This window comes from Vidua chalybeata, chromosome Z, assembly GCF_026979565.1.
Source record: "Vidua chalybeata isolate OUT-0048 chromosome Z, bVidCha1 merged haplotype, whole genome shotgun sequence".
Lineage (NCBI taxonomy): Eukaryota > Metazoa > Chordata > Aves > Passeriformes > Viduidae > Vidua > Vidua chalybeata.
The window spans coordinates 55424656-55452050 of NC_071570.1; the positions used below are offsets into that span (position 1 = coordinate 55424656).

The 27395-nt window shown below is 38.2% G+C and overlaps 1 protein-coding gene across 6 annotated transcripts in view; it reads right to left on the bottom strand.

The window, feature by feature from the left end:
* CSNK1G3 (casein kinase 1 gamma 3) overlaps nt 1–9867 on the bottom strand; it is a 77985-nt gene extending 68118 nt beyond the window's left edge. For all 6 annotated transcript variants that reach the window (XM_053931616.1, XM_053931615.1, XM_053931614.1 and 3 more), the window contains exon 1: nt 9688–9867. The gene's annotated coding sequence lies outside the window, so the exon portion shown is untranslated. The remainder of the gene's footprint in view (nt 1–9687) is intronic.
* Nucleotides 9868–27395: the final 17528 nt, after the last annotated feature.

The window sequence follows — 27395 nt, forward strand, 5'->3', positions numbered from 1 at the left end:
ATGCTCTTCAGCACTCCAAAGCAACTAACAGATCACAACTGCATGTAAATTTCGTTTTCATTACCAGAACTTCCACCAATACAATGTTTGTATCTCAAGTACCTTCTACACTACCATTTCTTTCTTACTTAAAAGTCTCTGTTTTCCACAGATACTTTATTTTCACTTTATGAAACTCCAACAACAGTACTGTTCTCGCAGCATTTGGTCTTCCACATCTGCCTTCTGTAACACCAACCTATTCTAGACTCAGCTAAATTTTGCAAAACAAAGAACAGAATTTATTAATTTTGGTGTACAAATTAGACTCTCAGCATTCCTAAAAAATATGATGGTTGTAAAACATGTATTTGCTTACTCTTACAGATACGTATGATTTTCCTCATAAAACAAGGGTTTAGATAACTGAATGTAAGTCTACATACATACAGCCTCAATTTTCAAATACATATGAATGAGATGCACTCAAAGAAGCAGCCTAAATGAAAGTGTCAAGGTAAATCCAAGTATCTTCCTTATGAACGAATTTACATAACCAAGCCTTCTAAAAAGTCTTGTTTTCATCTCCAGTGGTAAATATATTAAATAAAAAATTATATTTTTCTCTTACTATATCAACTGCCACACACTATTTTCAACAAAAATAATTAATTCAAGATTCTAGATAAGCATTTCAATTTTCATGTATATAGGCATTTCCCTATGGAAAGTACATCAACAAAGCACATATGGCCACATATAATCCTCCTTTAATGCACAAAATCCAATAAAGCTTTATTAACACATTTCATCAACCACTCACCTGTACAAGAACTAACCAAAAACTTACCTCATCCTTACTGAAGCTTGTTTAAAAAGTCTGTTCTAGTTAAACTAGTGTAATTTTTATTGTACCAAGGTTTAAAGTCACATGAACACATCAGAGGGCTGCCAATATCCAATTTCAGTATCTGTTCTCTACACATAATTTTGTCAGTTGAAAGTTTAATACCTAATGAACAATAATGCATCCTTCTGCAACACCAACTGCCAGCTCTGGTCAAAATGCTGACACATCAGAAGACATGTACAATACTGGGAGTCACCCTAACTCAATCCAATTTTTCAACAAATGACAGCATGGACTAATTATGTAGCACTTAAGATCTCCAAGCAATCTCTTCATCTCTGTTAACTCTAAACAGACATCAGCTGAGATGGCTCTGGTCACTGCATAAACATTTCTGTATTCTCATTGATCTAGAAGGCAAGTTTGGCCCTAATCTATGAATTACCACTTCATAGACTTTCACTACAAAATCCTACCAACTTCACTTAAGGATTCCATACAAGCGCATGCAGTTACTTGGCTAAAACTTCTGCTCATGCATCCTTCTTGCACTTTCATATAATCACCATTTCAGAGTAAAAGCTGAAAGTCAGTTTTCAGGAAGGAGAGCCATAACACAAGGAATAATTTTTAAAATCTAATGACACCATTAAAGCTGATTTACTTAAAAGAGCACAGAAAGGACAAAACTGATGGTTAAGCAGTATTTCAATCATTTGTTTCTTCACATTTCCACCACTACAACCATACAGACTTAAATGAGCTACATTGTCCACAGCTGGCAGAAAGATGATGCTGAGCTAGCTAATACTACATAATGGAGGCATCAATTTTCTATAGGAATAATTGTACCACAGCATATAAGTATTATAGCAGAACAACAGAAAGGTTCAGATTAGCCTAAGGCTAGGCCAGAGAAACTGCGAAGTTAACACATCTCGAAGTTAGAAAAAAAAAAAAAAAAAAAAAGAGTACTGTATTTCATCTAACACCGTAACTATACCTGAAGTATAGCTAATGCTACCTAAGTAGCATTGTGAAACACCCCAGTGCTACATGGAAAAAAAAAACCAAAACATTTCTGAGAGTCCAAAAGACACTAATTCTGTCTTCAGGTTAGATTTTGGATAGGCTAGAATACATAATGTGCTTCACAGTGATTGTGAAGATCATTTTCAAAATTAAAAGTATTTTTAGTTCTCCGACACAATTCCCTGCCACTTAACTTTAATTACATGGTCAGATTCTACTTCAAGAACTTAAGAAGGAGCTAAGTTCAAATTTAGTAACTCCACATGTGAGGAAAGGGATAATTCACAGTACAGAAAAATGTCTCTAGACTAAGTTTTGCACCTATTAATCTGTCAAGGATTTCTAACAATAACAAACTACATGGCAATCAAATGATTCTGCTGTCTTAATTGTCTCCATAAACTAGATAGGTACCTTCTACAGCAGTTCCAAGTATTTTACTACTACACACACTTGCAACTCTCCTCTCACTTGCATGACTTTCACTGCTAAACCTTCTACAGCAGTTCCAAGTACTTTACTACTACACACACTTGCAACTCTCCTCTCACTTGCATGACTTTCACTGCAATGTACATCTAAAATGTCTCTATTGAATTGAAACTGTAGTACTATAGTCTTCAAATGCCTATAAAGCTTTTTTCTTCTGTTTTAAGTTTAATATGGAATAAAATGGTATGGATAAAGTCTCAGATATCACACTAAATGGAATCATGCTTGAAACCTTCATATAGAATGCACAGTGACACAAATTTAAGGAGAAACACTAGCTAAAGTTAAGATCTTGGATTCATCATTAGTGATGTAATACAAAACATATTTAAACCAATGCCTTCCTAGGGAACTCAGAGGAAAAAACAAGTCTCACAGTGTTTTACACAAATTCAAATGACACTGAATATGAAATCATCTGATGTAAATTAAAAGTTCTGAGAACAATACAACCGGATGCTGTTGACACCAGTTTTGTCAAGGTCTGATGGCAGTTACTTAACTACATTGATTTTAAATCAAAACAAAATTCTCAAGCACTAAAATGAGAAAACGTCAGTATGTTGATGTGGGCACTTGTGTGTAGTGAACTCTTGATGTATTACTTCGGAAGATTAAAACAGAATCATTTCTCAAAAGCATCAATGTTAGCTAAACTTAGCTGTCTACAGATTAGTGTTCAACACCCACACAACCCCATTGCAGTAATTTCACCTTTCTGGTTATCTTCCACATATCCACAGCATTCCCAGGCCACCCTCTGATACATCTTCAGCTCTCTTTCTTCACAAAACCCCTTCTTTCTTCCCACATTAAAACGCTCCCTTCTTGCTCAGTGAAGAGAGATGTTCTGTCGCTTGCCTAGTACTATAAATTGCAAGCTGAACAGCTCTCATGCTACTACCAAACAAAACATACAACATTCTTCCTTTACCATGGTAATTGTTAATAAATATCTACTATCTAAATTGGTTTTTATGAAGGTTATAGGGACTTACCTTCACAGGCATAACAACTTAAACTTGGTTTGCCCTAAAAATTCCACATTTCTACAGGCAGCAAATGAGAGAGCCGCAGATCAAAAATACCTCATTTTCTTATAATGCCTTAAAAACCAGACTTTTTTTCAGGAGAAAATTCAAAGTACAATCAACAGATTTTACTTAAAGGTCTCCCAATGTTTTTTACATAAAAACAAACAATAGTGAAAATACTGTTGGAAAAATTAAAAGCACAGAGCATTTCTGTAAAGACAGTTATCTCTCTGTCTGACAAAAGCTTAAGAGCAAATTTAGTTATTCTGTCTTCCTCTTGTCTGTTGGGAAAATTGCCCTCCCTCTTTACTGTTAACCATAAATTCAAGTTTTATAATTTTTTATTTCTCCAGATTTAAAGATGTGTGGTAAGCACAGCTTGCCACAAAGATGCCCCAGCCCACCATCAGCAAATGTTACACAGAAACTTTAACAACCTGATACACTGAGCAACCTGCTCTCGGAACACTGCAAGACATGAATGAGTGCCAACTGAAGTGATCTTCCACAGAAGGTAAAACACATTCTATACTGAGCTTCTCTGTTTCCACAGGAAATCATTTGTAAGGTGCAACTAAGAAAATACTCGTGGTTGAGGTTAGAAGTGAAACATGTCTCCCACAACCCTTAAAGCAATTGTGTCCCTGACTTCAGCCTCTACAGTATTACTTCATCTTCCCAAGATTACTGCACAATTACGATTTTAAAAAGCTGCATTTTTATCAACATTATCTACATTTAAACTGCCATCAAAAATATCAATACTACATGAAATTAAATATGTTCATTATAAGTCAGTAGAACTCCTGTAAAGCAACATTGAATGCCTTTAAAGATTGCTTTATATCATTATATTAAAAAGCTGTTGAAACAGGATAACAGTCATGTTAACTACTTCATTTAAATATAAAGATATAAAATGGAAAATGCTGGTGCCTTAAATACAGAAAGATACTCACAGGATTCTTCTACATAATAACACGGTTTTTAAATAGTACTTCTAAGCTGCAGACATGTGTCCTATCCTGGACTAAATCACACCTTTCAGCATCATGAAGGGAACCTGTCAAGAAGCCCATGCTTTTAAAGTATTTTCTACAAAAATGGAAAATGCAGCCAATGAAGCTTTAAAAATGGAACAGATCCAACATTCACCAGGTGACCAGCATCTCAAGCTCAAAGACAAACTGAATCAAAAATAACTATTTTATGGGTTCAACAGAACCTAAGTCTGAAATTTGCAAAATGCAAACAACAAAATGCAATTAGACATTTTTGATGGGTTAGTACAATGGCTCTTCTCCCACTGCATGTGGCACACTACCTGCTGCTCATATCACTCACCAGCATCATCACTCCTATGCCTCAGTGAAGCCACTACTCACTCACTCAGAGTACCAGAAAGCTCACAAACCTCAGTAGCTCTACTCAACAAAAGCTGAATCAACTCAGTGGGGGATACAAGAGACAGGATGGAGAGCAAGAGTGGAGCTACAAAACTGCACAGCCAGAAATGGAGCAGGGAATGCCCCATGTTAGAGAGAAGGGCCTTTCCAACACCTGCAGCACACTCAGAATGACTGGTGTTTCGCAGCCCATCAAGTGGATCCCTTCAAGGACATCACACCCCAGTGACCTCCACAGACAAACTGCTACCCCAACACCACCTTCAACTCTGCTTCTGATGGAAACTGCTCCACCTACATTCTTTTATTGCACAGGGTTTATTGAACAAAGAGCATGGCAACTCACAAATTACTCAATGAATAACTGCAAAGAATACAAAAAGTTGTGACAAACCACATACTTCAAATTGAAATCTAGGCTCTGCTTGTCATAAAACATCTGTATTTTTGGCCTACTGAAAAAGACATCATTGTCCACTCTTGTAGTTCACATGCTGCCTTAATCAAAAATAACATAATCAAAACACCTGGTTGATGAAGAGTATAAATCACCATGCAGGGAAACCAGAGGAAAAAAATTATTTCTAGGAAAATAACATTAAATTTGCTTAACTTAGTAATTTAATGATCTTAAATTACTAAGTTAAGTAAAACTGTTACTACAAAGTCTTAGTATGTTAAAAGCTAAGCTAGCTAGTGACCTTATAGAGAAGATCCTAAAGCATAAGAAAAAACATTTGTAGTTATATTAATGATGCTACGCACAAAGTCAAATTAATTAATAAATTTACCTGAATATACAAATCTTACTTGGGCTTCTATGACCTACAGTTATCTGAGTAAACATCTGGGCAAAGACATTTCTGATTGATCAGTCTCCCATTCCTAATTCCACATAACAAGACAAGATACCAGACACAAACGGCAAGATAACTGTTTTAGCTTTTCATAGCTACAGAATATATTTATTTTGTACTAAATACCCTTCTTTTAACAGCCAAATGGGGGATTTTTAAAAATGTTTCCTACACAAAGTCAAAAACATCAGATAAAGGAGATGGCGAAGAGAGGGAAGTGTAGATGCTTAAAATGTCCTCTGTAAGAGATAAGGAACATGCAGTTCAATAAACATGCTAGAAGAATGCACTGGTAAACACATTTGTAATATTGTGAAATTTTTATATATTTGATATTATATAGTTACCACAAACATTTTTATTTTTACATGTATGTATTTAATATATAAATATTCTCTCCCTCTTTTGTTAGAAAGAAACCTTTTCATAAATTTAAGGTAATGAATATATCATCTATAAAACAGTAGAAGTAAATATTACAGGTGAACTAAATCTCACCAAAATAATTTATTCCATTACTACGGCTTTGGGGTCCCAGGGGTCCATCTGGCCCCCGGGGCAGCAGCCGCGTAGGTGTCCCGGATAGCACCGTGCTGATGAGGCGCAGCCTGCCTGGGCCCCCCGGCTAGCTCCGAGCCACTGGCTACTTTAGCGAGCACTTGTGGAGTGATTTCAGCTCTAGTGAGTTCAGCTCTCAGTGATTTCAGCTCTGTGCTCACAAAGTGCCTCGGCAGACGCAGGGAAGGAGAGAGGTGAAGGCTGTGTGGAGTTCTGCGGAGATGTCTTTATTGGCAGCTTCTGCAAAGGGTTCCAGTGACAGCTCTTCCGCTGAACTGGGCAATGGTATGGGTTTGTATAGGCTGTCGAGGAATCAGGATTTGACCTATCGCTGGGGTCGAGGAGAATACGATCTATAGCCTTACAGAGAGATAACAGGCGTCTGCAGAAGAGGGACTGCTCTGGTCCACTCATCATGATTCTGAATTTCTTCTCTTAGGCTAGTGACCACCACGGAGGCCTTGCAGGGCCTCTGGCTGCTACATTCCATACTATACAACTAAGAGTTTCATAACTCCCTCTGAAAGTTAAAGTTTCAGAAAGCTCCCTAAGTAACCACAATCCAAACCAATTGCACAGCATGGATCGGTGTGTGATGTCTCCTCTTCTACATCCTCCCTATGCCAAAAAGGGGACATTAAATTGTAAGTGGCTTACCTAAGATGACAGGGAGGGACAGATGTTCCAGTCACTGTCTTTATCTGTTATCATCACCCTAGCTTTTAACTACCTTCTCACTAGACTGCTTTTATTTAAGCAATTATTTAGCTTAAACACAGATTTTTCTTCACCCAGCTGTTTCAGCTGTAGCTTACAAACCTCTAGAACTCCAGTGACAATGTCTGGGAGGCTACTCAGAATTACACTTAGAAAAACAAGCACAGCAGCATCAGGCTTGATCTCATTGCACTGCTTCTGCAGCAGCACTGAGGAAGCATTACAATGCCTGTATAGCATTAAAAAAATTAAGGATTATCAGAAAATATACAACAATTACTTCAAAGTTACTTTTTTACCTTTTAATAGATCAGGGAAATCAATTATACAGAAGTCTCAAAACATTTTTGAAAGCGTGTTAAAGGCCTAGTGTGCACTGGAAACATACTGTTCCATTTACATTAAGAAATTACTCCCAAGTATCATGGTCAGTTTTAGATCATTTAAAGCCAGGCCATGGGTGAAAAGGATTGTTCCACTCTTCCCTTAAGCACTGTCAAGTAGTTTGTTCAACCTCAGGTGAGATATTGAAGGGTTGACTGAGAACTCTAAACATTAATTTGCAGTTGAATCAGTGAACCTAAATTGTGAAGAAACAGTATGTCAAACTCCCTTACAACTTTGTTATTCCTGGTTTGTGTGTGGTTTTAATTACATTATTACTTTTATTTACAACATCCCAAAAAATCACTCAATAGTAAAATGAAAAGCCTGAAGAACAAGACATAACTATATGTTTTGTCTACTACAGATTGGAAAAAAATGTTCAGCTGGAGAAAACTTAGATAAAGACAGGTAATACAGCTGATCAGTATCCTGTTCTTTCTTGTAATTAGAAGATATTGGAGGAAAGTAACCACTGTCACTTCCCTATTCCTTATGATCCATTTATTGTTGTCTCAAAGGCATAACTAAACTAAATTATTCTTAAACATCAGAAGACTTCCTAATCTTTCTTAAACAAATTTTCAAGGCAAGAGTAAAAATGTTAGAAATACATGTAACTTAGATACTTCTAATTACCGAACCATTTAAGCACAGTAACTATAGTGAACCAAGAACAACTCTATTTCCTTAGGACAAACTTTGTGGATACTGTGGAGACACTAAGGTTTCATACAATGCATGAGCTTTAGTAATGCAATTAATTTACTTATGAAAAATTTACTTATGAAAAATTTCACAAAAAGAAGTAAATTCAGTCTTGTTAATTGTACATAAATAGGCTGGACAAGGGAAAAATGCTTTCGTAGGTTCAGTTACTCAGTTACTCTTTTTTTTAGGGGAAGAACAACTTCAGAAGAGTTAAGACATGCCCAGTCACAGGTTATCTTAACTAATCTTGAATATATTTATCTTCATCATCCAGAAGAAAAAAAAAAAAGCTCAACAGAAAATGTGATTTATCAGAACTAGTACTCTAGATTCTGAAAATCATTTACATTTTATAAGCCAATACACCTATTTGATGCAGAGAGGCAAGAGAAAAAAGATTAATTTAATTAGCTGAAAGTCATTCTCAACTGATGTAAATCCTCTGCCATTTGCCAGGTAACTTCTCCATTTCAGGTCAGCACAACAAAATATCACTTTTTCTCCATTGAAAATACTGTTTAACTGTTGAAACATCTCAATTAAAAAGAAACTGACTAAAAGATATTGAGGTCTAGAGAAGACATCTCCCAAAATATAGTTAGCACAGAAACTTCTATCTCATCTTTTCCCTTTTAAACAAAATTGCGTTACTCCCATCTTGAATTTTAACTTCTCAATTGCAGTTCGGGATAAAATGCATTCACTATATAGGTGGGTTAAGAAGAGGCGTAAGTATAAACAGTGGGTAAGTTGTTTATCCTTATAAGCAGTTATAACCCAGGCAGCAAGGCTTAACAGGCTTAACAGTGTGCTTCATTTATAATCATGCCTAAGCATATGCACAGTATCTATTTCTATCTATGTATGCACTTAAAAATGACCTTAACTATAAAATTCAGCAAGAAAAAAAAGTCTTCGATTATATTCCAATTTCTTTTTACACACTGCATGTCACTTCAACACTCATTAAAGGTGTACCAGTAAAATGAATAAGAATGCCTGAAAATAAGGTCTGTCCGGGTTCCATGGTGAATCAATGAAACATCACTTTTAGAGATTTTCATTAATCAAACTTAAAACCACCACATTCAGAGCATGCCTAAAAATAACTTCCTTAAAAGCAAAATAAAAGAATAAAAGACCACTGCCAGCTCAGTTTGCCTCTAACCTGCTGATCTGCTAAACCAGCACAATCGCACTCCGCAACCTGCTTCTACAGGCCAGAAAAACAAATTTATTTGTTCCTACAAACGCAGCTTGGTACTCGGTCGGACCAACCACTGCCGGCAGCACCGACACTGGCCGCCACACAGGGAACCCCACCACCGCAAGTAACTCCTGCAGGAGAGGGCACTCGGAGGTCTCACAGCGATGGCTTTTGCCACCCGGAGGCGACGGGCCCTCCCAGCGCCGGCCGAGCCCCGCCAGCGCCGCACACCCGGCCAGGGCACGGCCCGCACAGGCGCCGGCTCTCTCAACCCTCAACCCCGGCCCGGGCGGCCGCCCCGGTCGCTGCCCCTGCCGCGCTCGCAGGAGGCTTCGCGGCCCCCGCGAGTCCCGCGGCCGCCAGGGGAAAGGAGGAGAGAGCGAGCCCAAGGCCTCGGCCCACAGGGGTGCTGCGACCGAGAGGCTGCCGCTCCGAGAGGCGGCCGGGGACAGCAACCTACCAGGGAGCCCAGGGGAACGGGACACAGGCTCGGCGCTCGGCCCTTCACCTCCGGGCACTGCTTGTCGCCCCGCCCCGCCCCTGGCGCGGCGCTCCAAAGCTGGGCTGGCCAGGGCGGCACCCCGAGGCGGAGGGGAAGCGGCGGCGGCCCCGAGCGCCCGCCCCTTCCCACCGCGGCACAGGCGCCCGGGAGGGCGGGACGCGCCGCGCGCCCCGAGCGCGGGTGATTGACAGGGCGCGCCGGCCACTCGGGGGGCGGGAAGCGAACGTACAAGTTGGAGAGGGGGCGGGGCTTGCTGGTGGGCAGAGCCGGCAGCCAATGACGCGGGAGTGCGGTCGGGCCGCGGCGGGGCCGCGCCGGCGGCAGGGGCCGGCGCGAGGTGGCTGTGCCCCGGCTCAGCTGCTCCCCTCACAGCTCAGAGATCGCGCTCAGAGGACGCCGCAGCGCGCCTGCCCCGGCTCAGTTGCACGCCTCCCTTATCTCGAGCTTCTCCTTACAGGGACAAATTTACCTGTTTAATATGTGAAGGGCTGGCCTCCAGGGATTGCCCTGTGCCCTGAGTCAGTGTCAGACCGCAGCCGCGGGGTGCCTGGAGCGGCAGCTCTCTTCCATCCTCTGCTGCGTAACAATCCCGTAATGTCAGCACCCTTAGTGGCCGGGAGGATCGCGCCTGGCAGTTTCACAGAAATGCTGTGCCCGCCCTGTGCCCCCTGCGCCTGGCAGCTGCCACACCGCTTCGGCACTGTCACCACGCGTGGTTGAGGTTACCCAAGCTCGTCACGCTCGGACATCCTGCATTCTCTGTCCTGTGTGTCCATGCGGGAAACGGGGAAATCAGAACCCCACTCTCACTTGATGTCTGCAAGACCTGCCACATAATCATCAAAAAAAAAAAAAAAAAAAAAAAAAAAAAAAAAAAAAACACAAAAAAAACCCCACCTTATAAATGCTATGTAATAGACTTTGTGCCAAGAGTCGTGCAAAAAAAAAAGATCTTTAGGCTCTTTCCTAGCTCTCCAGTCAGGAGGGTAGCATTTTAAAAACCTTGAGATTTGAGTATCATTCATGCCACTGAGGGTCTAAAGTATTACCTTTTTTATATTTGAATACATAAGAACAACTTTAAAAGTTTATTAACAACATGTTTTACAGTCATTATAAATATGGAGGAGAGGAGAGAGGATGCAAAGGATAATTGTTGGATGTTCTGACAGATCTTGGACTATTGCTTGTTCAAATAATTTTTTAGGTAAAGTTGGCACATTCCAGAACATTCTATTAGTCCTTGTATAAAAAAGAATTAGCAGCAATATAGCTTCAAGAAACTTTTAGAAGTCATTTGCGGAAGCTTCATTTCCTTGTCTCAGTAGCCATTGAAATACTTTTGCCAAAAATCCTCCATAGGCAATCTGTGTTGTAAAAGATGCCTTAATCAAAGAGGAGTGAGAATATACTTAATTCCAGTTAGTTTTGCAGGATCCTCATGGACACCAAGCATTTCACTCTCACAAGCAACTAAGCAGAGACAAAAACAAGTTTTGCATTACAGTGATGCTAAGTTTATCTTGTAGAATTGTCCTGAATTTTTCCATCAACTTTAATCAGAAATGGACACGTATTCACAAGTACTGGTATTGTTTTCCCCAATCTTTCTAAATATACTCTCATAAATCTAAAAAGAAGTGCAAGTTTTTTTTAATGTAAAAGCTGTAGGATATTTTTTCAGTTATGATTTGTTATTTAAAAAAAAAAAATCATTAGCTGTTGGTTCAACTCAACAAATTACTTAGTAACCTCTAATTCTAAGATTTCAGTGATAAACATAAGGGAAAAGAGAAAGCTGTCTTATATATGTCAGAATTTACAGAAAGGTGCATCAGTTTGGGGTAGTTAGAATTACAGTCAGGTTTCAGTGGTGAAGAAAGTGGATGATTGCTACATTAATCTTAATCTCCAAGGGCAACGGAGACATACCATGCCATATATCATGTATGTAAAATAATATACGTATAAAATAAAATAGAAAAATCATGCTGTGGCTTAAGCTTTATAGCGTTCTCATGGTTTAATCCCAGCCAGCCACCAAGCTCCACACAGCCGCTCACTCCCTACCCCACCCGTAAGATCAGGGAGAGAACTGGAAGATTAAAAGCCAGAAAAATTGTGGGTTGTGATAAAGACAGTTTAATAGGCAAAGAAAAAGCCACACACAAGCAAAGCAAAACAAGGAATTAATTCACTGCTTTCCATGTGCAGGCAGGTGTTCAGCCATCTCCAGGAGAGCAAGGCCCCATCACAAATAACAGTGACTGGAGACGACAAACAGCATCACACCATCCCCCCTTCTTACTCCTTCCACCAGATTTAATTGCTGAGCATGACACCACAGGATAGGGAATATCCCTGTGGTCAGTTGGGATCATTTGTCCCAGCTGTGTGTCCCATCCCAGCTCCTTGTGGACCCAGCTTACTAATGGTGAGAGGCAGGAAACCAAGCAGCCACGAGCAACAGACAGAAAAGGCTTTGACTCCTTGTAAGCACTGCTCAGCATTAACAACACACATATTAAATGCACATGTTATCACACACTATGTTTCTAGCACAAATGTGAAACACAGCCTATTACTAGCTACTGTGAAGAAAATTTACTCTGTCCCAGTCAAAACCACCATGTGAACATCACAAAAGGTGATATAACTTGCTGTGTATACATATGATTGCTGTTCTAAGTGAAGGGAAAAGTACTTCCAGTGTTTAGTCCTAGACAGCATTATTGTCCTCATGGAATCCTTTGACAATTCCTGCACACACAGCATTGTAACAGAAATTGCCAGGTACCACACTTCTTAACTTTCTAAAACTTTTTATCTTTTTAAAAAGTACTTAATTATAAAGATGACATATTTCATTCCCTGTAATATTTCAGCTTTCATTTTAATATTCATCATTTGGCAGTATTTCAACAGCTGCTTCCATTAGCCTACACCATTTTATTTATGCTGTATTTTTCTAATGAACTTATTCCCCCTTACCATGCTGAACTATTTAATTACTAGATACTAATAAATTAAATTCTTGCACTAGAAACCCATGTGTGGCTTTTAGGTATTATAGTTCCACTTTCCCTTCACATCTTAAAAGCTCTTCCAGGTCCTTAGGATCTTTGCTCATGTCACACATGGAAGAAATAAATGGGATTCCTCCTTCCACCTTGTGTTTTAAACTCAATTTCTAAATATTGGTTCAATATTGATTGCTAACTATTGGTCTTTTTTCTACTGACATAGAATTTGAGCCAATCAAGCTCATTTAGAATGATTGTTCTCAATGTGGTGTCTCAAACACAGTTCCTTAAAATTTTTTCCATTCAGGATCCTGTAACTTAATCCATATGCCTAGGTGTCACAGCACGCACTGGCGTAGTATGCTGGGCAACGATGGCAGGGGTGCAACCTTTCCCCCGTGAGCTCTGCTATCCCAGTTATCGATTGGTCCAGCGCAGGAACAGATAACGATGACACAGGTCTTGGGGTAGAACTGGATGGATTTATTAGGTAGATGATACAAGTATCCACAACCTGGGACCCCAAGACTAGACTCAGAGGGTATGCAGAGGTTTTTATACAACAACTTAGGGGGAGTGGTATGGGGCAACCAACCAATGAGGGCATGGCAGGGGAGGAGTCTAAGACAGGACTAACATTCTCTAAACCTATCAGGGAGAACAGGGGAGGGGAATAGTACAAAGTAATAAATGGGGTATCGAACACTACTAGATAGACAAAGAACACTCTGGAGAAAGGGGTAGGGATAGGGAGGATTGACAAGGAACATTCTGGAGAAAGGGGTAGGGATAGGGAGGATTGACAACTTGGGAGGGAGGAAGTTAGGGAAGGGCTTGGGGAGATTGGCAACTCAGGAGGGGAGGAGATTAGGGAGGAGAGTAGTGGGCAAACACAAACTTAAAGCAAAAACACACCACACCACCTAGGAAGACCTCAATGCCTAAAAATAGACAGTAACAAGCTGCTGCAATAAATTAATTCTTTTTTATGGACCATCCAAATTCTGTTTAATTACCCTTTAGTTTAAGTTCATTGTTCTGGACTAAAAGTTACCAGTGTGTGATAAAAAAATTACTGCGACATAATAAACTACATAGTCAAAAGCCAGCACTGCACCAGGTCTGTGTGGAGAGGCAGTGGAGGGAATCTTTTCCTGGCTGCTGCAAATATGTGCCTACAAACAGAAAACAAACAAACGTGGGTAGTTTTCATTTGTTCTAAAGTTCATGCAATTTGGCAGTAATGCTGATGTGAAGGAGAAAGCCTTATCTGGCTGGACTTAGCAGTATGCATTGCAGACTGGAGTCCACTTGTAGGTTCCAAAATTTTAGGACTACAAGGAGCATTTTATAGTCCTTTTATGAATGTAGAGAGCACAGCAGTCCTTTTATGAATGTAGAGAGCACAGCAAAGAACCTAGATTTGTTAGTACCGTATGAGAGAAACGTGAGGCTCGTGCAGTTCATGGTATAGTGCTGTCATTGCTAAGGATGATTACATGGCTAGTTAGAGAATTCCTGTAATACATCAATCTCATACATCATACAACAATAAAAAATTGATAGAATGTCATTACCTTAAATAAAAAACAGTAACTCACTTCAGCTGTTTATGTCATCTGACCCACATACAAATGTTAGACTACTTTCTCTTCACAATCCTGAAGTTGTTGGTTGAGCTAAGTGCTCAGCAGTTTGCTGGTCACCAGTTTTCTTTGGAAGAACTCCATATAATCAAGGAAGAGTACTCCTACATGAGGGAGAGATGTGGAAAAGTTCTGTTATCAGGCTGATCCCCTCCATACTAATGAGCTTTTAAAAGGTGGTGGAAATCAGAGTTGCACCAAAAGCAAAACAAAACAAAAGAACATAAGGACTTGTAGAATTTCATCTGTGATATGCCTTAACTGCATCTAAATCTGTTTCCATACAACTGGTGAATTATCCTATTCAATTATATAAAAGAAATGTGAGTCATGTAAAGTGAAAGGACTGAAAAGGCCACATATGTAACAACCATATGATAAGGTACAGAAAATCCGGTACTTTGGCAAAATGCTACAATTCTGGAATTTGAGATAGTCATCAGTGATCTGATTGTTGATCTAACATCTCCTCATGTACAGAGAGGATTTTGTTTGTTTTAAGCATTTAACTGCAGCGACTACCTGCCACGACCTCAAGCAGACAAGATGCACCGACTAGCACTGCCTGCGTGAGGCCGGGTGGCCGCCACGTGTGTGGGCACTCCAGGGAAATGGCGTCTGCCACCCTGGTAGTGCTGAGTGCTGCAGCGTGGGTTACACAGCTTTCGTAGATTCACACACTGAGAGGAGGTGAAGAGATGAGAGAAGGACACTTGTTTGTGAGCCCAAAGAGTCTTTATTCCCCCAAGCAGGGCAGGAACAAAGATGCTCTCGGGGTGGGTGCAGTGACAAAATGCTGACGAAACAAAGGATGGCAGCAGGTTAAATAGGGAGTGGGCGGACAGGGGTGGAAACCTGTTTCGCCCAGTGAGGACAAACGATAGAGAAATGACATCAATTATAACAACCAATGGTAACATAACAGAGGTGGGCACAAAGTCCATGGACAAATAGAAAGGCTAAGGTGGGGTGATTGATACAGAACTTTCTTGAAGAAGCTGGGGGTGGTTACAGGATTGACACTCAACAGGGAGTGAACAAACCCTGACTGATGGGACCAAAAAAGGAGAAAACAGGGAGAAGTGAGAAGATTGATAGGTAACTGTGGATCCAAGTGGCAGGAACTCTCCGGGTAAACAACTTGGAGCAAACCACTGTGAGGGGAAAAATGGGGGAGTACAGGGAACAAACCTAACTAACATTAATAAAACAACTGACTAAATAAAACCAAACCACAACATTTAACCATGCTTAACCTATTGTAATCAGTTTGTCATTTATCCAAGAGGATAAACAGAGCACACATATTTTTTCATGTAATTAAGAATGATCATCAAAGTTCAAAATCTATAAAAAAGAAAGTATGGAAATTGAAAGTTTTTGGCAAAAAATCAGAGGCATTTGAAAAGATTTTCTATCTCGTAAGCACTTTCAAAGCTGAGCTTCCCAGTAAATGTTGAAAATAAAACTAGACCCTTGTGTCAGAATACTTAGAAATAAAACTATTGATTTCATTATAAAGGTACTTCTTTGTTTTCATTCTATGATTACACCTGTAACTATTTTAATTTAAAGCTCATACAGACTTTTTTTAAAAATTGAGCTTTCTTTTATTAATACAGAGTATTTTTAAAAGTAGTTTTTCTTTTTCAGCAATATAGGCTTCCTTATATTCTCTTTATCCCATTTTCTGTTTTCAATATGTTTTAGAAGAGCCTCCATAATTCTGGAAAATTAATTTTAAAAACCCAAACCAAAACTCAGAAGAATACTGCTATAATGTAATTTTTTTCAATCCTTTTCAGGCACTGAAATCACGTCTTAGTGATTATTTTCCTCTTTTACTCTAACAGTAAGAAACTACAAATAAACTATGTGTTTCAAACTACTCTGCAATATTTCCTTTCATAAGAGTAGTTAGTAAGGTTTAAGGTTTTTTAAAACGCTGCATTTGCTAATATATGACAAACTGCACTAGAAATTGTACTTGATTTTTATGCCAGCTGCTACAAGGCTTGTGATTTGGCTTTGCTAATATTTGTAGTTCTTCCCAATCCTTACCCTTGAAGAGCAGCAACAAATACTCCTTTGAATCTAGATTTTTAGCCGTGTTACACCCAAGACTGTGCTCCCATCTGTTCTCTAGGTTACTAATTGTTTGAATGCTACTTTAGAAAATCCACAGTACATTAGTCACATTAGGGTTTGGCTTTCTAATTGTCTGCCCAATCAATAGCATTCTGCTCATTGACACTAAAATTTTTTCCTGAAATAGAGTAATTGATCAGATACAGAGCTACAAGGCAAAATTATGGCTGTCCTACCTAGATCAAGTGGTTTTTGTATAGTAGAAGCTAGAGAATTCTCTGAAGATTTGTATCCTGTTAACAACTGTACTGGCTCTTATGAAAATTAATGGGAATGTGTGTTTCTTATTAAAGTGTTAAAGAGAAGCAATTCAAATCCATCATTACTCAAATCATGCTTTCCTGTTGGAAGTAACTTGTAGTGGTAAAATGCATGTTCAGATTTGTGTTGCTTTTGCTTTGTTTTTCAGATGTAAATATTGCACTGGATTGATCACAGTATTTTACATTTTCTTTGAAAATTGAGATCAATGGACTTTATTTTACAGATAGAAAATCAACTGAACCTAAAAAATAACTTTGTTGTTAAATCACATTCAAAAGGAGGCTCTCCTGGCTTTATGTTATTATCTATCCTAGTGATTTCTTAGGAGTTTATTCCACTAATTTTGACCCTAAAAAGCCCTATGAATCTTTTTAAGATATGAGTATTAAATTTCTGAAAATTGGGTTCACATGGATTTGGAGGAAGAAATAAGATTTCCTGCTCAATCCTGAAACAGAAACCAGTTATACCATCGGATGGAAAATCTTGGCTTCCTTAACATCACTGCCTTTTCATTAATTCAATAAAAGTCAGTTTTTAAGGGCTGCTTATGTACTCTATGTTGCTGATATTATATAATTTTCTTGGGAAACTTGCCAATGATGTGCTGAAAACATGGGTATTCCCACAGAACTCCTCTTTATTCATGAAGAATAGTAGTACATTAAACAAAATGCTAAGCTCAGGGGATGATGATTACTATTACAAGATCAAGGACATTTCTGTGAACAGCTTTTCTGTGAAAATCCTTGAATTTATAATTATAAATTCTGCAGCTGTTGCTGTACTGGAAAAAAAATTATTGTGTGGGAGAAGATAGATAGATAAAATAAATACAATGTGAACTTTTTTGTTTTTACAAATAGTTGCTATATATGTAAGTTATTGGACATGTTTGGGGGTTGTTTTGTTTTGTTTGCTCTGAGTTTTGGGGGGTTTGCTTGTCTGGGGAAGGGAGGTTGAATTAGTTATGGGGGTTTGGGTTTTTTTGTTTTTGTTTTGTTTTGTTTTGTTTTGTTTTGTTTTGTTTGGGGGAGGGGGAGGGTGCTGGTGTCCCAGTAATGCAGTTATTACTTTTATCAGTTAAACTGAAGAGAGAAATTTTTTTGTCAATCCAAAATCATGCAAGCAAATTTCTAGTTCTAAGAATCATATTTTATCCTGTTTAAAGTCTGTCTCTAAAGGTTGCCAGTGTAAAATATATCCTGATTTATACGCTTATATGAGCAACTGAGAGAATGGTATATGCTGTCTTGAAGCAGCTAGGATCCCTGAATAGACTGGCTTATATATATCTTAGTTTTCCCTCCATTGTTCTTCCTTCCGAAAACAGGGATATATTACTGCCCAGAGGTATCACCATATACTTCCCATTTCCATCTGAAAAGTTGACATTTACAAAACTTCCCAAAGTTTTTCCCTATGAAAATTACTTTGATAAGGTACCTTGTAACCACTTTGTATTCATAGAAATTGCCTCTGAAGAAGCTCTAAAAATAAGATAACACCAGTGATCAAAAGGTATATTGATGGATTTCCACCTGAACCAGCAAGATTGGAAGCCTGCAGCATCTTTTGAAATTAGCCCTTGGCCTTTATATGAGAACAAATGCAAACAGCATTCCACAGGATCTTTGTTATTTGTCCAAAGGACTCAAACCATCACTGCCCAAGGATTAGTAAAAACATAGCAGTCACTTGTGAGGCTGCCCCTACATATTTTCCAAGCCACTAATTGCTTTCACATCAGGGAGTTCCTTTGTTTTTTCTGTTTAGTAGCCCTCAACAGATCTCTTTTGCAATGTTAGTCCAGGCTCTGTTTGAGCTCTTGTCAAATCTATGCACTCATAATATCCTGTAGTGTGGAATTTCACAGAAAATGTAGCTCCTCTCTGAAGAATTTTGCTTGTTTTGAGCCTGGCTCGACTCTGCCTTGACTCTTTTTGCAACGTCTGCGTAACCTTACTAAATTGTTCTTTTGGGCAGGAGGGGGTTCTTTGGTTTGTTTGGGGTGTTTTTTCTAGACTGAAAAATCCCACCTCGTTCTTTTGTTCCTTGTAAAGAAGTTTAAAGAAACTGTTACATGCATTTGTCATGCTTGTTACACTCCTCTGAATCTTCTATAATTCCAATACCTCTTCTCCAAGATCAGGGGGATGAGGATCAGGATGATCCTCCTTTGTTCTTGTTCTGGTTTGAAAGCAAAACCAGTGAGAGACTCCAAGTCAGAAATACAATTTATTGGGAAAAGGGAAAACAAAAGACAAAAATACACACAATGATACAAAAGGAAGACCACTGGCAAAGTCAGAATACAACCTGACACCCGCTTTGGCCAGCGTGCTGGTAGCAGTCCAAATTGGAGTGGCTGCAGTCCTCTTGGAGTGGCAGATGTGGTTGCTGTGTCTTCTTGGAAACCTGTGGAAAGGCTGCCTTTCTGTCTAGAAATTCCTGGATTTATCCAGGTGGGAATGCCTCGCTTCTCCCCCTGGGTGGAGCATCTCACAATGGGCTGATGTTATTTTGAGTCACAAGGTGTGTTCTTAATCACCTGTTAAACAGAACTGGCTCTTGGAGAGTGTTATCTCTGAGTCATGAGGCAAGACATTGATGGGCCTATTAACAGGAGATAAGGAAAACTGTCCAGATGCAACTGCTACTCGGATGGTAATAGGAAACATCTTGGTGCTCAGTCTTGGACACAGTTCTTTCCATATTATTTTCAAAATATTTTTAATTTCCAATTTTTAATTTACTCCTCTATAGAGTATTAAGCTGAAGTTTTGCACACAAACTAGGGTCCATCTTCTGTATAGTTATGATCAGCCCAACTTTTTATGTGTGAAACTAGCATTGTTTTGCCCCAGGTCCATCATTTAACATTTGTCTGTCTTGAAGTTCACCTGCCATTTCAGCTGCTACGTGATTTGGTCTTTTAAGATGCAGGAATTTTTATCATTAGATCATAAAAAAAAATTCAGATCGGTGCACATTTCTAAGGTACATTTAAAGTACAGATCAAGCTTGGGTTTGTAGTTCTCTTTTGTTTTGAAAAAATAGAGTGACACTGTAGGATGAAAAGGCAAAGGACAAGACATTTATCTTAAGAAAAATAGAAATTCTATCACACTAAGTATAGTGTAGAAAGCCATTGTACCACTGAAGATTTATCTCTGTGCATCTGACTCAAAAAAAGCCCAACAGCTCTTTCCAAAGAGTAAGCAATTTACTCTTTTTCAAAACATTGCAGTTAGGTTATATTTTTTTCCCATTAAAATAGCAATAAGTTAATATATTTGTTTTATCACATGGAGAAAAAAAATCCCTGCCGTGTAGTTTCAGATAAAACCCACACTTCATAAAGACATTTAATCCCATTTTCACTGCATACCTAAAGGCTCAAAAGAATGTGAATGTCCACTTCATGACTATAGAAGCTACCTAGCGGGATGTCGCTCTATAAAGTTTTTGACATTGTTGAATTTGAGGAATAATGAAAGTAAGTGTTAAGACGAAGAAAATATACAAAGTTATTTTCTGCTGGAAGGACAGTAGGAGAGTGGAGGAAGTAAATCCTTTAAGGTGTCTGGATCAACATACTTCTGTTGAATGAGAAGTGTGTCTCATTTGTTCTTAGTGTAGTTAATAAAAGCTCTGGCAGTGTGCACTGTATGCATTTTACTTCCCATCACATTCTGAAATGCAAGAAGGAAACAAGAAAAATTTAAGGGTCTGAGTTACCAAGACATTGCTCAGGTTAACAAAATCTAAACAAGAAGCTGTCTACCACTGCTTGTGGTATAGACTACATTGTATATTGATCAATATGCTTTTTACACTTATTGTGATAGCTTTAAATCTGTTACAATTATTCTTCAAATTCTGTAAACTTCCATATATTCTATGGAATATATTCTACAACACTAATTATATTTTTGTAGAGTAAATTCTCAATTATTTCACTAGTTGTAACACAGTTTATTTTTTTTCTCTGGCAAGGCTAACAAAAGTAAAACCTTGAGAATTTGAAGAAACTATGAAATCCTCTCTTATTCCTGTTATGCCATTAAAATGCTATCTGTTCTCAGACAGTCTGCTGTAAAAATTTTGATAGCAACTGGTTTCATAGTTATTTAGATCATTGTGACAAAACAAACCTACAAGCAAAAAATGAACACAAAACCCCAACCAACCAACCAACCAAAAAAAAAAAAACCCAAAACATCTAAGCAATTACAGTAAGAGGAACTACTTCTGTGTCCACACACAATTTTGCCAAAATTAATTAGTGTTGCCTACCCAGTGTATTTTTAACATTTAGCCAAAAGATTCTTTTATCCTCCATCAAAGGAATCATTGCCCCCTCTCCTCAATGTTGTAGCCTATGGGAAAATATACCAGCACTTTATCCTACTTTGCAGCAGCATCAAGCAGTCTAACACTGCTTTTTACTGCTAATAAATTTATTCCTGAATTTTGTGACATATACTCATGTAATTTATAGAAATCATAAATTAATTAAATCTTAAAAACACCAGTTTTAAATTGGCAATGCACATACTGTAGGCATGTAAAAATTAGACACAACTAAATTAAAAAATAATGTTCTAAGAGGCCCATAAACATCATAATTTCCAATTCCTTGTCTCAAGACTACACCTACATTAATTCAAGCCAATGGTTGTCTAATCTTTTCCCAAAAGATTTCCAGTGGTCATGTAATTGGGCAAAAAGGCCAAAACTCACCCTTGCTTTTAGTCCTATGTCAACTTATAAATTCTGTACTATTGAAAACCAGGGCAAAGAAATCCCCATCTTCGTTATGGGGATACTATTTATATTATTATGTTGCTTGCCAACTCTATCAGAGAATGATAGAACTATAAGTTTAGATAAAGTATATAATCAATACTTGCAGGTGAATTTTTGTGACAAAAAAGAGGAAGATAGAACTGAGTGAATTAATACTTGATGTGAAAGAAATTAAGTAATTCATGCCCTAATCTAAAGCCTTTTTAAAGTCAATAGAAAAAATGTGGAAGGTTGAAATGCGATCAAGCATTCAGGTTTAGAATTTAATCCACCTTTCACTTGAAAATTAATTATTTTTATTCATTTAAAAATGTTTTTCTGCAGTAACATATGTAATTATTTTGTTTTATCATGGAACAAAAATATGGGATAGTCATCAGGTATAATTTTCTTTTCTACTATAACCATTTTTGAGATCTGGAGAGGACATACATTTCTCTACCATATAGAATTACTGTGAGTCAATTGTAAAATTATATGCATTCTCACTATTGAGAAGAAGTCATGCAAAAAAATTTAAGACCTGAACACTCCCGAGCATATGAATAGCTTTTCTTCCACATGAATTATTCTGTTGACTTTACTAGGACTGCTTACGTTTTTCAGGCAAGGCAGGGTAAGGATTATCATTTTTATGATTTTAAAAAAAATCATTTATTAAGATATAACAAAGACAAGAATTTCCTACTGTTAAGAAATTGTTGCATCCTGGGTTTGGGTTTGGATTAGGGGTTCTAATCTATGCTAGCTAGCCGAGTCCTGTGTACCCCCATGTGCCCTCTGTGTTTCCCCACCCCGCAGTGGTTAGCTCCAGGCTGCCTGCTATTGGAGCTTCCCCCCACCACTCCTGTGACCACTCCCCCATCCAGTCCCGGGAGTTCTGTGTCTGTCACCCTGATCCCGCGATCCCACTCACCCTGAAGCCCTGTGTCCGCCCCTGCCATGTTCCCATTGGTTGCTGTGGTACACATCATCGCCACGGCGCCTGTCCCAATTGGGCAGGAGGGCATCTGCCCTCCCTGTCACACCCCCTATATCATCTCGCTCCCCCCCAGTCCCGGTTGCCATTCCCCCCATGCAGGCGCTGGAAGCACAGGTCGTGGCCCCTCCACCGCAACTCTCTGTGGCCAGTAGAACCTTCCTGCCTCCCTCGTGGGTGATTTGGACATTCCTTCCCTCTTTGCCTTGGGCCCTCGTGTGGGCGACAGAACCCGGCAAGCCCGGGCCAGCATGCCTCGGCAGTGGCACGCAGAAGCAAGTGGCGAGCCCGAGCTCTGGAGGGAGGCAGTGCCAAAAGGCACCGGAGCTGCCCAGAGCCAGGAGAAACAACGAACCGCCGCAAGAAATTACAAAAATATGTCAATTGTTCCCAGAATACAATACAGTAAAAACCAATTGCAAATAAACCAGATTTAAATATGTAGGCATCCAGTAAAATGAAATATTTTTAAATTACAGATTTTTCTGTTTAATTATTGTCTTGGTTTGAAAAGACAGGAGTCTGTGAAGGAAGGCAAAGGCCTCCTGTGAAATGGAAAAGATAAACACCCTCCCTCTAAATTACCACAATTCCAAAATAAAAAAGGCTCTCAGGCAAAGATATGGGAATGGGAGTAACAGTTCTTTACTAGGAAAAAAAAAAAAAAAAAACTAAATTTAAAAAAATGTAATTAGTACAAACAAAACTACTGATGGAGTCAGAAACCTGACACCCTGAGGAGTCAAGGTGTTATAGTCCAGTTAAATGGTGGCTGCTCCCCCTGGAGTGGCAGATGAAATGCTGCTGAAGCAGTGATCCAGTAGAAGGGTGTAGTTTTCTCTGAAGGTCTAGTGATAGAGTAGATGGGCCTGGTCTTCTTCTGGGAATCCAGTGAAGAGGCTGGTCTGTTGCTGTCTCAAAAAATGCTGATTTTATGCCGTAGAGATGCTTGGCTCCTCCCTCTGGGTGGAGCATCTCACAGTGGGATGATGTAACATTATCAGCCATTTAATGGCCCATTAACAGAAGATATCTCCCCGGAAGGAGACATTGTTCTCGGAAAAGATAAGCAAACTGCCCAACAGAAGATACCTGCCCCACCTCTGACAGATGGCAAATAGAATATATGCTTATCTTACAAGCCAGGACAATTATCATCTCATAAGTCAACATTTGTCAGTGTATCTTTTGTCACTAAAACATTCTTCTCACTAACACATTTCAGCCAGTGATTCTGATCTTGCCTAATGCCTCAGGTGGAGTCCACCACCCATCAGTGCAAATAGGCATTGTGCCCCTGACTTCACACCCAAAAATTCCTAATTGGACCCCTGGTTACATGCAATTAATAGGTTAATTATCCTATTTAAGAGATCCATCCTTAATGTGCAGGTATTATCTGTATTAAAACAGGTAAAGCAAAAGTACCCAGTGCTCACACTCTATAATGCTGCATGTTCTTCTTGACAATACACAACACCGGTAAGAAAGTTTCATTACATTTTTTGGATTAAAAACATAGGAAAAACAAATAAACCTTTAAAATGCCTGCTGTAAAAAAAAAAAAAAAACTTCCAGTACCATTCCTGTCTTTTCAGTAGGTTGCTATAAATATAAAACTGCAGATGAAAAAAAGTAAAAGAATAGCTGTAAAGGGATCTGCTTCTATGACCTAGTAATCATTCATTTTAGCAATACTAGTAAAGTTTTCAACCACTTTAGAACATACTTTTAGAGCTTATTTTAATTTACATTATTATATCATTCACTTATCATTTTCCTATTAAAAGACAAGCACTAGAACATACTAGAAATACTTTCTGAATCAGCAACTAATGAAAGATTCTAGAATTTTAAATAAATAGATTAAGGTCTTAGATTTTTTTTTCAGAGGCCTTGTTGATTTCATGTGGAGAGATTTTTGGGGCTTGACATATTAGCATACAGCAGATTGTATTAACTTGCAGATAAATGCAGTATATGTATTCACCCAGAGGTGGAATGATATGGAAATCATCTTCTTACAATTCTGTCCATTACCAAAAATGTATGTCATGAGTCCAGTGTCCTTTGCAATCTAGTTATTCTGGCTGCATTTCAGTAACTGTCTCATTCTATTTTTTTTCAAGGATATTTAGAGGATGAAAAAGAAAAATACAGGCACTGCTAAATTTTGCTTATCTGGGACTGTGAGTACTATTGATTTTATAACCTTATAGTATTTAGATTGAAGGCAGGGGCAAAACTAAAATTCTTGCTGTCAGTAAAGTGTGTATATATGTATTGTATGACTGTATTTGTATGATGTGTGCACACATACACACTGTATTTGTATATATATATATATCCACTTGTACAATATATATATTGTGTATATATATATATCTACCATATAGATATATATATCTATATAGATATAGATATAGATATAGATATAGATATAGATATAGATATAGATACATATATAGATATATATCCACTATATATATATTGTACAATATATATATTATATGCACCTAGGTATGTATACTGGGAGCTCACACCTTAGTAGCGAAGAAGAGAGCAAGAAACATTGTTTTCCTTTAAAAAATTTCAATATTTTGTACTAAGGAGCCCTGATCCTTTTTTGGAGCATCTAGTAATTAGTTCTAGGGAAAACAACTCCAACCAACTATGATCCTACAGTAGCTCTGAATCTGTACATTCTCCTGCCACACTAGATGTGTCCAACACTGAAAATCTAAATAGTTAATATTCATGGCCATTTTATTATAAGTAATAATGGCAATGGCCATACTTCAAATTTCCATATCTCATGTACTTCCAGTAATGGTATATGTTTTCTAACAATGGTGAAAGAAAGAGACCTCACACAAAACATAACTGAGTCAGCATCTCTGTACACACAGGCAGAGATTGCAAACTTTGCATAAATTTTATTATGCCTATATAAACATTTTGTTTGGTTTAGTCTAAACATTGGTTTAGACTAGGCATTTCATCTAACCACTTTATGTGGATTTTATTTTTCACATTAAAAATATATTTAGTAGTAGTCTTATGCAGTTTGGTTCAGCATCACTTTATGCATTAGAGAGAAAAAAACTCAGAATGGCTAGTGTAGTGTGAATTTATTTATTTATTTATTTATTTATTTGCAATTAATAATACTGCATTAATTGGGCATGACGTAATGAAGTAGGATTAAGACAGTTTATTTAAATCTAGTTATTCCTAAAATATATCCTTTTTTCACCTTGCTGAGTGTTATTAGTCTTCCAGAAAACATGTAAGATCAAGTGAAGACTGTCCACTGGAATCAGCTACTGCTGATGGTATTGCAATGCCTATAAATATGTATTTAGAGAGGAAAATTATCATTCTGATAGTGGAGGAAAGGACTTGCCACCAAAACCATTTTAACAATACCAAGCTAAGTATTAAACTACTAGCAACTACAATTACTTCAAACTAATTGCAGGCCACAATTATGAAAGTTGCAGTTTTGGTTTTGGGGTTTTCCTTATGATACTTAAGGGGTAAAATTCTTGCTATTCCTGTATTAAAACTATGCTGAAATATTTGTATATATTCCTTCTGTCACGTTCCAGTCTGAATGTAAAAATAGATCCGTTATGAAGTCCTAAAGCATCAATATGATTAAATCAACTGCACATCCATATACATCTCTTGTGGGTATAACCCACTAAAATGTGGTTGGCCGGTCCGTAAGTTTATAACATCCTACTTGTAAGAACTAATCTTTCACTAGAAGTCTGTTTCAGCTGGATTTTGACTATGTGGGAAATAACACATGTGACAGATCTTGAGGGACAAGGTGTTTATTTTACAGTTGTGTGAAGATCACTGAAAATAAAGAGTTACATGTTTCTATTATTTCATTTCAGCTTCTTATTTCTTAAAGACTAAGTGAATGATGAACTTCTAATAACTAGTCTCAGAAATAATATTAACTACTATGTAAAAAAGTAACACTCCTTTGTTTACCGCTAAGAAGAATTGTAATAGAAATCCTAACACAGCTGGAAAGCTTTTCACAGGAACACTTCTGAGCATAACTCCCTTATGAATCAAAGTAGAAAACTATACATTACACATTTACATAAGAATTTATATCTACAAGTTCATTTTTCCATCATGAAAATTCAAAGGCGATCTTTTTTTTAACTAAACTAGGAAAAATAAATTGTGTCCACACTGTGTCATGTCTGCAATTCCTTTTGATAGCTACTTAAAATATGGGTAGCACCTCTATCACTGTCTGGTGGACTTTCCAGTGGCATGAAAAGAACATGTGCTTGTATTCAGTGTACAAGCTAATTTGCAGTGAGCTTCGGGTACTTGACAAAAATCTGATTGTGCAATGTAGGACATGATCTGTCCTTTTCTGCATTTCATTTTTACATACTGAACAAAATTTTTGAAGTGATTTAGCTTGTAAAAAAGAACACGGATGTTTCACCATGGCATATTCTGTTGCACTTTCACTCTTATTTAATCTGCACCAGTAAAGTAAAGAGTCTGAGAGATGACAAAAATGGGTAACTGGGTCAAGCTTCTGGTTTCTGTGTCCTTATAAACTGACTTCATGGAAAACAAAATTTTTGAGCTCCAAAAGCAAGATCAGGCAAAAAAAATCAACATTTCTCTTTGGATATCCCCTAGAGAATTTCACTCCAGGTCCGTCAATGGAGTGAAAGCCTTTGATTTTGCCTTCTTGTTCAGGGAGGATGTAAAAAATTTCTGGGGATGCTGGCGAAATTAATGTACACA